This window comes from Miniopterus natalensis, chromosome 1 (assembly GCF_054644295.1).
Source record: "Miniopterus natalensis isolate mMinNat1 chromosome 1, mMinNat1.hap1, whole genome shotgun sequence".
Taxonomy (NCBI): domain Eukaryota; kingdom Metazoa; phylum Chordata; class Mammalia; order Chiroptera; family Miniopteridae; genus Miniopterus; species Miniopterus natalensis.
This window is the reverse complement of record NC_142081.1, coordinates 118,894,423-118,908,900: the sequence shown is the minus strand read 5'-3', so window position 1 is coordinate 118,908,900 and position 14,478 is coordinate 118,894,423. Positions and strand designations below refer to the sequence as shown.

Sequence of the window (14,478 nt, the reverse complement as noted above, 5' to 3'; positions counted from 1 at the left end):
ACCTACAAGGGAGCACCCATACGACTGTCAGCTGATTTCTCAACAGAAACTTTGCAGGCCAGAAGGGAGTGGCAAGAAATATTCAAAGTGATGAAAAACAAGAACCTACAACCAAGATTGCTCTACCCAGCAAAGCTATCATTTAGAATTGAAGGTCAGATAAAGAGCTTCTCAGGCAAGGAAAAGCTAAAGGAGTTCATCACCACCAGACCAGCAATACATGAAATTTTGAAGGGTCTTCTTTAAGAAGAAGCTAATGAACAAAAGAATCTGACAGACTAAATAGATCCAGAGACATTGACACATGCAACAAAGGATCATATTTCAGAGGGAAGAAGGAAGGGGGTTGGAGGGTGGGAAGAGATTAACCGAAGAAGTTATATGCATATATGCATAACCCATGGACACAAACAATAATGGGGTGAAGTTCTGGAAAGGGGGTGGGAACGAGATGGAGGGGGTCAATTGGGGGGGGGGGAATGGGACACCTGTAATACTTTCAACAATAAAGATTAAAAAAAAAAAACCACAAAAAACCAAAGAGCATATAAGCAAATGTTTATAATGATTATATTTGGTAAAAAAATTTAAAAGCCTGAATCACTTCTAAAAATACATACATTCATGTATGTAAAAATACTGGCAGTATACAAAAATGGCCAAATAAATAGAGTTGGATTGGTTTTCTTTGTTTTCAAATTTCAGGACAAATATAAATTTTTTTCTGTAATGTTATATTTTATGAATAGAAGTAAAAAGATCTTTCTTATTGCAATTAAAATGTCTAACAAAATAGCCTGAATATATTTTTGTGTTGCAAAAAGTAGGGTTTTCAGATGTATAATTGGCTGATTTAACCTTGATCATTTTTTTGCACGTGGGGAAGGGAAGCAAGCTCTGGATCTCCCGAAAGACTCTTTATGCCCATTTAAAAAAATTTTTTTGAATTACATCAGGGAAGATACAAGAATAAAAAGTACTTAGACATGAAATGCTAACATTTTAAAGTACTGAATTTCTTTGTAGAAAATATATTAAGATACATACTTTAAATATCCACTGAAACATAAATATCCAATCTCTGAAACATAAGGCTTTTCTTACATGACTGTTTAAATAATTTTTTGTACTAGTTTAGATACTGAAGCAGGCCAAATGACTCAGTAATTTGGTAGTAAATTATTAATATACTGCTCTAAAAGTCTAACCTTCCAGAAAGATATGACTTTGGTTCAGGGAGATTTAATATTAAAAATAGGCTACACGATCAGGGATTTGGCTGGAAAGCGCCAGTGGTATGGAGCATTTAGTAATAAAGCACCGAAAAGTACCCTACTGACCTAAAATAGTTAATGCATCCCTGTAAGCGGTTAACCTACCTTCAGGAGGCGATTCAAGAACGACAGAGACAATCTGGTTCATACCAATCTATGTTTAGAAGTAGGCTGCACATTTTAGATCGTTTAGCTGAAAAGATAACCAGGCTATTGGTTATATTCACAAAAATACTGATGTTAGAAAATCCAGGTAATATTAAGAATGTTTAACAAAACATGGGACATAGTTGGTAAAAAGCAATTCATATAATATTTCCTGTCTCACAAATAAGGAAGAATTTTTTATTGCAAATATTCAATACATGGTATCTTAGACTCAATGTGGCACCATGTATCGAATATTTGCAATAAAAATATTCACCTCTGTATTCCTAAAATTCATACCTTGAAACCTAAATGCCCAATGTGATGGTACTGGGAGGTGGGGCCTTTGGGAGGTGATTAGGTCATTGGGATGGGGTTCTTGTGAATGGGATTAGTGCTCTTATTAAAGGGGCTCCAGAGAGCTTTCTAGATCTCCTTGTGACATGTGAGGACAGAGAAAAGGCAGTCAGTCATCTATGAATCAGACAGCAGGCTCTGGCCAGATGTAGAATCTTCTAGTGTCTTGATCTTGGACTTCCCAGCCTCTAGAACTATGAGAAATAAATTTCTGCTGTTTATAAGCCACTCAATCTATGGTATTCTTTTACAGCAGTCCAAATGACTGCGACACATGCTATTTTACATTTAAAAGTATACTGAACTTCAACGATAGCACAACTTCTATCAAGCAGGGCAGAAATGGCTTGACGGTTTGGTAAAGATTAGAAAGGCCTGGTATCAGCTGCTGACTGTCACCTGTTGACCCTTTCATTATGGCCTGGTGACTACTGTGCCGCAGACTGGTAGAGCATGCAGATTTTATACATCTGATGCTACTATTATTAAAAGAGACACCAGACTCGGACCCTCCAAAGCAAAGATATACACCTACTAGGTTATCCACTTGACTTAAATGACGATCACTTAACATTGTGTATAACTGAACATTCTTACCTCCCTTCCCCAACACACAGATACTTTAGAATGTAATGCCGAATGTAATGACTGATTGACAGCCTAGTGAGGGCCACAGACATTATAGAATAATGAAAAATTAGTTTATGATCATTTTGGTAATCATTGTAAAGAAAAAGCACAGGGTGTGACGAGGGAAGGTAACAGAGAGTCTAAGAGGAGGCTTCCAAAAGGGAAGGATATTTAGGTTGGGTTTTGAAGTTTATAGGCAAACTTTACAGAAAGGGGAATGGGGACAATATTCTAAGGCAGAGGGACCAGCTTGAGGAAGAAGTTGATCTGGGCCTGTCTAAGGAGCTATACCTTAATGAGCAACAGAAAGGCTTTTGAGAAACTCAGATGGGTATGCAGCTTAGGAAAGATTTAAGAATTAAATGAAAGTCTCATTTTCTCCCAGTCCAGTTTTCTTTCTACCAGACCAAGCTGCCTTCCAGGAAATATTGCTACACTCATGGGACTAACTAAATTTACCTTAACAATCTTTGTATTATTTTTGTTTTACAGCTTGAGTTTTACAGATTGAGGGACAGGAGCAAGAATTCAATGCTTTTTCAATGGTAAGGGTGGTATCAAAATTTTATCATAAATATAATTATATCACTTATTCCTTGAGCAATGACAGTGAATTGCTTTTTATGATGAAAAATATTCAAGTTTCTTCCAAGGCTTGTCCACTGATATTGGTAATATGACCCACAGGCAGGAAGCTGACCTGATTTTGTGGGAGAATCTCCGTATTGACTCAGTGAATGACTCCAGGACTCTGAGGGGCCATGGTGCCTCTTTGGCCCTGTTAACTCTGCTTCTGGGAACACTTTTTTCTTTTTTCCCAAAATGTCTCTGTAAATTTCCAGTGTCAGAGGTCATAGATTTGACATAAATAACTAGCATTTAAAATGGCAATCTATTTTTTGAGGAACCTCCACACTGTTTTCCATAGTGGCTGCACCAGTCTGCATTCCCACCAGCAGTGCACCAGGGTTCCCGTCTCCACATCTTTACCAGCACATGTCATTTGTTGATTTGTTGATGGAGCCATTCTGACAGGTGTGAGGTGATACCTCATTGTGGTTTTAATTTGCATCTCTCTGATGATTAGGGATGTTGAGCATATTCTCATATGCCTCTTGGCCATCTGTGTGTCCTCTTTGGAGAAGTGTCTATTCAGGTCCTTTGCCCATTTTTCAATTGGATTGTTTGTCTTCCTCTTGTTGAGTTGTGTGAGTTCTTTGTACACTTTGGAAGTTAGCCCCTTATCAGATACATCCTTGGCAAATATGTTCTCCCATACTGTGGGGTTCCTTTGTATTTTGAGGCTGTTTTCTTTGGCTGTGCAGAAGCTTTTTAGTTTGATGTAGTCCCATATGTTTCTTTTTCTTTTGTTTCTCTTGCCCTAGGAGATGTATCAGTGAAAATTCCACTACCTGAGATGTCTGTGATTAAAAATGGAACTGCCTTTTGACCCAGTCATCCCACTTCTAGGAATATATCCTAAAAATCCTGAAACACTAATCAGAAAGAATATATGCACCCCTATGTTCATAGCAGCACAATTTACAATAGCTAAGATCTGGAAACAGTCCAAGTGCCCATCAGTAGATGAGTGGATAAAAAAGCTGTGGGACATTTATACCATGGAATCCTATGCAGCTGTAAAGCAGAAGAATCTCGTACCCTTTGGGACAGTATGGATGGACCTGGAGAATATTATGCTAAGTGAAATAAGCCAGGCAGAGAAAGACAAGTATCACATGATCTCACTTATATGTGGAATCTAAAGAACTTAATAAACTGATGAACAGAAATGATTCAATAACATGGAAGCATGCACCGGACTGATGAATCTCAGAGGGAAGGAGGGGAGTTGGGGGGGGAGAGATTAACCAAAGAATTTATATGCATATATGCACAACCCAAGGACACAGACAGTGGTGTGGAGAGGGACTGGGGAGGAAGGTGGGGCAGGGTGGAAGGCGTCAATGGGAAGTAAAAGGGGCATCTGTAATATTTTGAACAATAAAAATAAATAAATAAAAAATAAAGTGGCAATCTATCAGCTACTCACTGTTCCCCTTTCTCTGCTTTATATTTTTCCATCTCCTCACTTTCTGGCACATCATACAGGTACTAATGGATTTATTTATGGCTCGGTTCTGCCACTAGTATGCAGATGCCATGAAGACAGGGATTTGTGTCACTTTGGTCTGCAGCTGAATGCCCAGTACCTAGCATAGGGTCTGGTACACAGCAGACACCCAATAAAGATTTGTTGGCAGAAGACGAAGCTGCTGTTATTCATCTCTATGAAACTATCACTGGCCACCCCTTCCACTTCACCGCCACAACCCTAGTCAAGTCACTGATTTTGTGGGTAGACTCCTGAAACAGCTTTGGGAATGGTCTTTCTGCTTCTGCCCCCACCCCCAGCCTTCTACACCCAGTGGCCCAATTAACCTTCCTCGAATGTATTTTAGATCACATCACTCCGATGTTTAAAATACTTCAACTTCTTCCCATTTCACTTCAAATAAAACCCCAAACTCCTTTTCTATATCATTTGGCCTTTGCTACGTCTCCAAACACATCTTGTACCACTTTTCCCTCCCTTCACTACCTTCCAGCTGTGAAGACCACCTCTTCTGTTTGGTTTTGTACATAGCAAACTCTCTTCGCTTTAGAACTTCTAGTTCTGTCCCCCCCCCCCCCCCCCCCCCCCCGTTCACAACTCTACTTCTGTCTCTTGCTACAGTTCTTTTATTGCACCACCCAGTTTCTTTTCTTTGGAGATCTTTCAGGTCGTAAACATATTTGTTCAATCATTATTTACATTTGAATCATCTGTCCTAGTCCCCTGGACCTCCAGTTAGAATGCAAACTCTGTCAAGCAGCAGGGCCCTTACATCTGGGAAAGAGGCGCCTGAGCCCAGGCCGGGAGCCTAGAAGGCCCTGCATGTGCAGCTGCAGCCCTCGCTACTCCTGCTAGGCCAGCACTGCTCAACCGAGCTTTCTGTAGTGACGAAAATGTCCTGTACCCAGGCTCTCCCACACTATAGCCTGTAGCCAACATGTGATTTGATATATAGCTGGTGTAATATGAAACTGATTTTTAAAATTTTATTTAATTTGAATTAATTGACATTTAAATAGCCATACATGCTGAGGTCTACCATATTTTTCAGGGTAGCTATAGCTGCTCTGGGTACCAGACATCCCGAAACCCCCTGGCCAAATGGCTGTCAGCCTGTTTCTCAGGCCTGCTTTGGTCTCTTCTCAGGTTCATCCTTCTTAGGACACATTTCCCCACCAGTGTGCACACTTCCAGACCCAGATGTGGCCAAGAGCAGCTGCTGCCGAGGGGGGAGAAACAAACAGGAGCTTGAACATATAGGATAGGTTGTCTACCCACATACAAGAGCCCCTCAGAGACTTCGACAGAACCTAATGGAACAAGAGGGCTGCATGTCAGCTCGCTCCACATGGCCACATTTCCATGTGGAGTTTAAGGAGAATTCTAAATTCAAACTGGCCTTTTCAGTCATTATAAGGGTTTTAAACTATTTGGGTTTCTGACCCTCTTGCCCCCATTATGGGTTTGCCATAATGACAGGGACTTCATTTTGTTAACATCTGGATCTTCTGCTCCTCGCTGATTACCTGGCACCCACCTTGGTGCATAGCTGGTGCTCAATAAATATTTTGGGGTGAGTGAATAAAGTATATGTCTATCATATCAAACTTTGGGTGGTATTGGGTGTCAAGCAGATAAAAAGACAACTCTTGTGGGCTCAGTGCATTGTTCCTCAAATAATCCAACATCTGTATTTCCTACCATGGGACATCCAAATATGAGAAAGATGAAACTGTAAGCAGAGAGCAAAACAGTTCCTGGGGTGAGATGCATTTGCAAAGCCTATCAAAGGAGACAACGCTCCTGAAAAATCTGGCCAAATCTTGACAACACTAGAAGAGAAGAGATCCAAACTGAGGCAGGCACTTTTTTTTTTTTTTTTTTTTTTTTTTTGCTGTACCTAAGAGTTATAGCCTTCTTCAGAAATTTGAAAAACGTAAATTAATATCAAAGCCCCAGTGCACATCATTTATAATTATACATAAGTTTTTTTGAAGATGACAATATGGTAAAAATACATGAAAGTCTCACTCCAAAAATGGAAGTTCAATCCTTTTCAAATTAGCCTTTTGTAATTTCCACAAACAACCAAATGCAAGAATATCTCCACATTCTGTCCAGAGAGATGCCTGGAATGGGTGGACCCTACTGCCTACGGCCAGGCCAGGGGACTTTGGAGCTCTGGGTAAGCGACATCCTGAATGCACACTGGTAGGGACCTGCTGCCACCTGTGTGAACCACGTATTTCATGCACGCTAATACAATTCTAGCTCCACGTTCCAACCTCTGCAGGCAATTAAATCGCAGGAAAATGAACCTTCTATTAGGTAGGAGAGGTGGGAGCGCCTACCTGTTTATTCCTGACAACAGAACCAGAGGAGAGCAAGCAGGAGTATAATTTTCCCAGCTGGCACTGCATCTGAAAACGTGGTCTCAGCAGCGAGGATTTAACAATCCTGTTAACTTCACCTCTTTCTACGTTCGGAAAACCCGCAGCTCTCATTCTTTAGACTGACTTCTGGGGCTGCTTACAAGCAAAGCAGCCCATCCTAGAGGGAGGGTACTACAGTTTTCTTCACATAAGGAGAAAAGTGCTAATTAATATAATTTGGATTACATGAGGATTACCTGCAGAAAATGCTACACATTTCCTAAAAAGTAGGATTCTTCCAGTTGGGATATTATTTATTGTTTTCTTCCTCATATTTTCAGTAGTGATCTGAAAAACGAAGAATATTCTGCTACATTTTTCTCTAAAAATAACCTACAAAATTATTTCCCTAATTAATAATTTCTCATTTTCTTTTGAAAGCAATTAAAAGCAGGACCACCCTCAAAAAAGTTCCTTCCCCTCATGCAAGGAATGCACTTTGGTTCTCATAGTTAGACTAATATTCAAGGGTTTTCAACCAATAAAATTTCTTATTTTTGGCGAAGGCAAAAACAAAATGAAAACTACTGCTTGGTGATTCAGTCAATATTAAAAATATATATATATTTTCCAAGGAATTAGGAATACTATTGTTCTTGAAATGAAAAGCTTTAACCTAACTGAATTAAAACTAAAAATTTTACTATAAAAATTAAAAACATTTTAAAAATCAGAGTTTCTTATGAACTTTGAAGACATTATGCTCAGTGTAATAAGCCAATCACAAAAAGCACATATTGTAAGATTCCACTTACATGAGGTGCCTTGAGAAGTCTCATCTAGACACAGAAAGTAGAATGACGAATGCCAGGGGCTGGGAAGGTGAGGGGATGGGGAATTTGTGTTTAATGACTATAGTAATGCCACAGAACTATATACTTAAAAATGGTTAAAATGATAAATTTTAATATGTATATTTTACCACAATAAAAAAAAGGGGACATCTGTAATATTTCGACAATAAAGATTAAAAAAAAGAAATATTTTCCTGAACAGTGCATTGGAGCATCTGGATCCAGCCATACCTGAAATCTACCTCAGGCTTTTTAGTTTTATGAACCAATAAGTTCCTTTCCTTGTTTTTTAAAAAATGTTTTTTAAACCAACCTGGTTTCTGGTAGAGAAATCTGAGTAAGCCTCCAAACTTGAAAAAAAAAAAGTGACTTAAGAGCAGGAAGTTCTCTCTATTAAGCTAACAAATACATTATAACAGAAAAAGTCAGCTCCAGGAAAGCAAGGATGGCTCACTGCATCGTTCTCCACGGTGCCCCAGCTCCTAGAGCTGCTCTGGATAAGCAGACACGCAGCACATTTGTTCTAGGGAGTTGGGAGGAAAATGAAGGAGGGGAGGTATCTTTTCCCCAGGTTTCTTGAGGTATAACTGACATACAGACTGTATAAGTTTCAGGGGTGCAGAACAATGACCTGACTTACATATACACTCAGCCCCCTGTATTCATGGGTTCTGCATCCCTAGATTCAACCAACCGCAAATCAAAAATACTCAAAAACTGGGTGATGAACACACCCAATTGTGGAGTCTAATGCAATATACAGGTGATGTATTGTAATATTGTACACTTGAAACATATAATCTTATTAACCCATGTAACCCCAATAAATTTAATAAAAATATTTGAAAAAAAAGTTATGTTGCCGCTGACAAGTACTAACTGTAGTTAGGCCCAGGATAGTTGCATCTGTAATAAACATGTACGGACTTTCCCCCGTTATAATTCCCTAAACAATACAGTGTAACAATTATTTAAATAGCACTTACACTGTATGAGGTAATCTCGAGATGATTTACGGTGTAAGGAGGATGTGTGTAGTTTACATGCCAATACTACAGCATTGTACATAAGGAACTTGAGCCTCCTAGGATTTTGGTGTCCATGGGGGTCTGGACCCAACCCCCTGCAGATCTGGAGGGAAGACTGCATGGAGAAATGATGAACACAGCACGTTTAGTTAACATCTGTCATCTCGCACAGATATAAAAAAGAGAAAAAGAAAACAAATTTTTCCCCTCGTGATGAGAAATCTTGGGATTTACTCTCTCAACAACTTTCAAATATATCATACAGCGCCTGCTACAGTCATGATGTGTTACATTACATCAAGGAGAGGCTTTTTTTGTTTCCTTCAGTTGAGGCTCGCAATCCCAGCCAGTCCCAAACTATGAACAGGCTGACTCAGGAAGACTCTTACTATGAAGTCACAGTGGAGTCTAATAATTACAGTTCTGAATCATTAATTGATCTAAAGTGTGTGCCACAAATACATTTTGTATGAAGCAATCAAATCTAGAGAAAGAAATGCTGTATGAGCTATATAATTATAAAAATCAGAGAACTTCAGGTTGTGTCAGTGTTTTAGGTAACAAATAATCTCAGTACTCAATACCCAATTAACACTCATTCAGAATTAAAATGTTGACATATCACCAAGTATGCCATCGTTAGTTCAGTATAATTCAAATGTGAAAACTTACACATTTCAGGATTTGTATTTAGGCAGAGGGAGAAATTTACCATAATTATCGGCTGGGTTTTCTTTGTTGCTGGTTCCTGTAACTTCACCCTCCCAGGTTGCCTGGTCTCTGCTCCCTGCACCCACACTCAATTTAGCTAGACCACTTCTCTAATCATAATACCTTCCACAAACAACTGAAGCGTAATGTTCCTGGGTCCTAATTAACATAAAGACAATGACCTTTTGAAACAGCCAAAAAAAAAAAGAGGTCAAGGGCCCTGTGTATTTCATAATAATCTTTATCAGCCAATTCTCAAGTCTGGGTAGAAATTTAAAAATACCATGTGAATTAGGAGTGAAGGTTAATGTTTGAGTTGGCGAGTATAATTTTCAGAAAACTCAAATAAAACAGCTTTTTACACAGGAGCATCTATAGTGCAGACCCAAATTTTCAACATTATGTTGAAAGCATTACACGACTTGCTGGTATAAAAATATCTTCAGAATTCTAATCCCACAGACTGGCTCAGGGACCAGCCAACTACAGCTCGTGGCCACAGCCAGCCTGCTGTCTCTTTTTGTATCTCATGAGCTAAGAATGGCGGTCACATTTTTCACTAGTTGAAAATAATCGACAGAAGAATATCTCATGACATGTGAAAATTATATAAAACTCAGATCCTGGTGTTCATAAATTAAGCTTTTTTGGAGCACAGTCACTCTTAGTCATTTACAAACTGTGACCATGGCACCACAGGAGCAGAACTGAGTGACGGCCACAGCGGATGTGTGGCCTCAAAGCTGAAAATATTTACTATCTGGCCCTTACAGAAAAAGCTGGTTGACTTCTGTATTCTATGATATGCCAGGCTTAAAATTACCCAGCTTGCATAATGTTGATATCTAATTAGTCAAATGACTTCTTACTCCAATTCCCTTTTTTACAAGAGTAGCTGAAAGGTTTAGTTTGGAGGCCATATACGTGGCACAAGAAATTTCCTCCCCATCTCATCATTCCCTCATCAAAATTTACTTGTACTTAAAGCTGGTATTTTAGGACAGTTGACTTTTAATCCTCTACCTTAACTGATGAGAAAATCGTTTTCTTCTCCAAATCTATGTCTGAGGCACTTTCATGGTGGTTTTCAGCATGTGAGCCAGTCAGGCAAATGTAACCATCCTTCAAACGCAGGCATATACAGCACCATTTGGACAGGCACTTACTGTCCACCTCCACGTCTACTGATGATCCTGCTCAGGCCTATGAACATCCAGGTTATCACTCAGAGCATGGGTCCCCACCCTGTACATTCCCAGTAAGGGTCAGGGAAACTCAATTTTCACTTGCTAGCAGTGGCTTGTGACAAATATTGCCTTCCATTTCCCAGTTTCAAGGAACTAGATTATGTAGGAACAAGAAAAAAAAAGGTCTTCTTAAATTAAAAGCTGCTTTTTCTATTTTAAATTGCCCAACATTTTCCCCAGACACAGCCTTGAAAGCTCAATCCAAAGGGTAAATACTGCCTCTCAGAGGATTTAAGAAAATGATTCATTTAACAATGGACTTCATCCCCATTAGCACATTCATATTATCTTTCCTAAAATTTTTTTTTATTGATTTTAGGGGAGAGAGAAACATCAGTTTGTTGGTCCACTTATTTATACATTCGTTGGTTGCTTCTTGTATGTGCCCTGACCTAGGATCGAACTTACAACCTTGGTGTATCAGGACAATGCTCTAACCAACTGAGCTATCAGGCCAGGGCAAGATTATCTTTATCTTAATAAAGATGCATGTGCCTTTCTCCTTATGGCATTGATACAGGAGAGGGAGGGTGAAATCACGGGACAAGATGAAAGCAAACAGGACACATCACAATCACTTTCAAGCTCTAGTGCCCCAGAAAGTATAACTGTTCCTCAGGCTACATCTAGACACAGCCGTTTGCTTTTACTAAAGGACCCTTTCTTTAGGAGGCAATGTGACAAATACTAAATCTGATACTTAGTTGGATGACCTTGGACAAGTTACAGAACATCTTGAAGTCTGAATTTCTTTACCTGGAAAATGGGATGGAGATAGCAGGGCATATAAAATTGTTGTGATGTTCTAAGCATACTTGTAAAAGACAGTGCTTGTGTAGTGGTACTTAGGAACATGCTATTTGGTGCTACTTTGTTATTTGTTGTTGCACAGGACATGAAAGGCTAAGTGACCGAATGAGAGGAGCAGAACATTTAGAGCAACAAAGGGCTTGGATTTTGCAGTTGGGTTGGCCCACACTTAAGTTCTGGTTCTCCCGCTTATTAGCTGTGTGATCTTGGGCACATTTTAAAAACTCCCTAAATCTCATTTTCCTCATCTGTAAATTGTGGGTGGTAAAAATGAAATTGTTTTGAATAAATACTACATGTAAATCACTTAATATAGTGCCTCATATAAATAGTCCATAAATAACAGCTGCTACCATCCTTCTCATCAGCCTTGCACAGCAGCTTGTAGTCTCTTCAGGAAGGCTGTCCAGCTTGGTTTGGGAGGAACAGAAATAGGAATCAAGATATAATAGTGGAATCAGATATAACAACCTGAGTTCAGGGAAGGAGGAAGCACAGTGCCTGGCTCACAGTAAGGGTTCAGTAAATGCCTGCTGAATGAATGAATGAATGAATGAATGAATGAATGAATGAACAAATGAATGGAGAAGGGCTAGCCTCTGCCTCCATCACAGATTCTGAGAACCTTTGCAAAGAAGGTTCTCTGTGCTATCCCCACAGGTAGGCTGTAATTCCCATTTGGCCAATGATTTTGCATTTCAGAGCAAGGTTTCGATCTTCTTTTTTATTCCCAAACCACTGGATGTAGGGTGCTTCCTGCATCAGCAACAGTGACAGTCTCCAGAGAGCTGCACACATCTGTGGACAGGAGTCATGCTATGGAGCAAACTGCGGCCTGTTGCGAGGACATTCAGCAGCTTCCAAGCAAGAGATGGCAGCAGGAGAGGGTGACGGTGACCCACGGGAGTCCCTTCGCTCAGGGATTGTCACGGTTCTCTCTCTGGGGAGCCCTGAGGGACTGCGGATTTCTCATCTGTCAGTTCACAAAATCAAATCAGAATTGGCATCATTTTCATTCTAACAAAATTCCTTTTTGGCTCAGTGTGGCACAGGGTGAGCAAAAACAAAAGCTCTCAGTCCACTAAGGAATGCTCTCCCCACCCCTAGAAACAAAAAGACAAACAACAAAAAGACACCCCCCTGCAAATGTCAGGAAGGCCTTTCAGCCACGCAGGACCCTGAACTTGGTGATAATGAACCCGGCAGCCGGCACACCACACCTGCCATGTACAAGACTACTGTTCTAGGTGATTTACATGTAGATTAACTACCTTAATCCTCACAACAATCCACGAGGTAGGTATTACTACGGTCCCCATTTCACAGGTGACGTGAGTGCGCTTGTAATGTCACACAGATAGCAAGTGACAGAGCCAGGGTCTGAACCCAGGCCATGTGGCTCCAGAGTCCACATCAACCAGCCACCTTCACAGCAAGATATGCACCGGAAAGTACAACTCAGAGAGGGTGAGGCCACAAATCCCTAGCAGCATGGAGGGGGCACAGGATGAGGAATCAGTTACAGCTACTGAAACTTTCTGAACCTTTGCTGTGTTGTCTGTAAAACTGGGATAATGACATCAATACCAAGGAGTGTGCCATCACTTTGCCCCCAGGATCCTCAGTAAGAACAACCACTAGACTCATCGGAAAACTGTCCCCTCCCAACTTCGTGCAAAGGAGGAAGGCCAGTGCCCCACCGAACTCCAAACACAGGGATCTCGATTGAAAAAAATGGACAAAAGCCATAAACCAGTCATTTATACAGCACCTACTATTCTAAATGTCTGAATATATTAATTAACCCATTTGGTCTTCACAATGACCTAAGATGAAGAAACTGAGCGGTAGGGAGTTAAATAACTTACCCAACGACACACAAATAAGAAAAAAAATGGCTTAAAAAGGTGAAAAAATATTTAACCTGAAGAATAATCAGAAATACGCAGACATTTAAAACTGAGATCATATTTTTGTTTACCAAAATAACCGTTTAAAATGTTTTAATTTTCTATTTTAGTTTTTGCTTATTTTAAAAATTGAGATATAACTGACATAAAGCATTGTACTTGTCAGGTGTACCACATAATGCTCTGATATATGTAGACAGTGCAAGATAATCGCCATGGAAAGTTTAGTTAACAGCCATCTTCACACAGTGACGATTTTTTCTTGAGAACTTTAAAGATCTACTCTCTTAGCAACTTTCAAATATATAACACAGGATTGTTAACTGCAGTCTCCATGCTGTATTTTCTATCTCTAGGACTTATTTATTTTATAATTGGAAGTTCATAACTTTTGACCATTTTCACTCATTTCGCCCCCCATCCCCCACCCGACAACTACCAATCTGTTCTCTGTATCTACGAGTTCATGGGTGCTTTTTAGATTTCACATATATGTGAAAGCACATGGTATTTGTCTCTTTCTAACTTACTGCACTTAATACAATGCCCTCAAGATCCACCCATGCTGTGGCAAATGACAAGTTTTCAGTATTTTTTATAGCTGAGTGATATTTCCTTGTATCAATTTAACTATTTTTAAAATGATAATATTACAGGGAAGTGAACTCAAACACTGCTGGTGGGTGTCAAAATGAGTAGAACATTTCTAAAAAGCAATAATTGGGGGATCACTTCGTAAGGTATCTAAACGTCTACTTACTATGATGTACACCTGAGACTAATATAATATTGTATGTCAACTGTAATACAAAAACAAAGGAAAATTTAAAGTAAATTAAAAGCAATTTGAAAAGACATACTACCCTTTTAAAAGTATGTATTCAGTAATTCTCTTTTTTGAAATCTATGTGAAGGAAATAAATACGCAGAAAAATGTTTACGTACAAGAATGTTCACCATCACATGATAATGATGATGTTGCGCGTGTGTGTAAAACAATCTAAATATCCAACAATAAGGCA

The 14,478-nt window shown here is 39.5% G+C and overlaps 1 protein-coding gene across 4 annotated transcripts in view; it reads right to left on the bottom strand.

The window, feature by feature from the left end:
• CACNB2 (calcium voltage-gated channel auxiliary subunit beta 2) overlaps positions 1–14,478 on the bottom strand; it is a 318,482-nt gene that overhangs the window by 119,042 nt on the left and 184,962 nt on the right. The window lies entirely within an intron of this gene.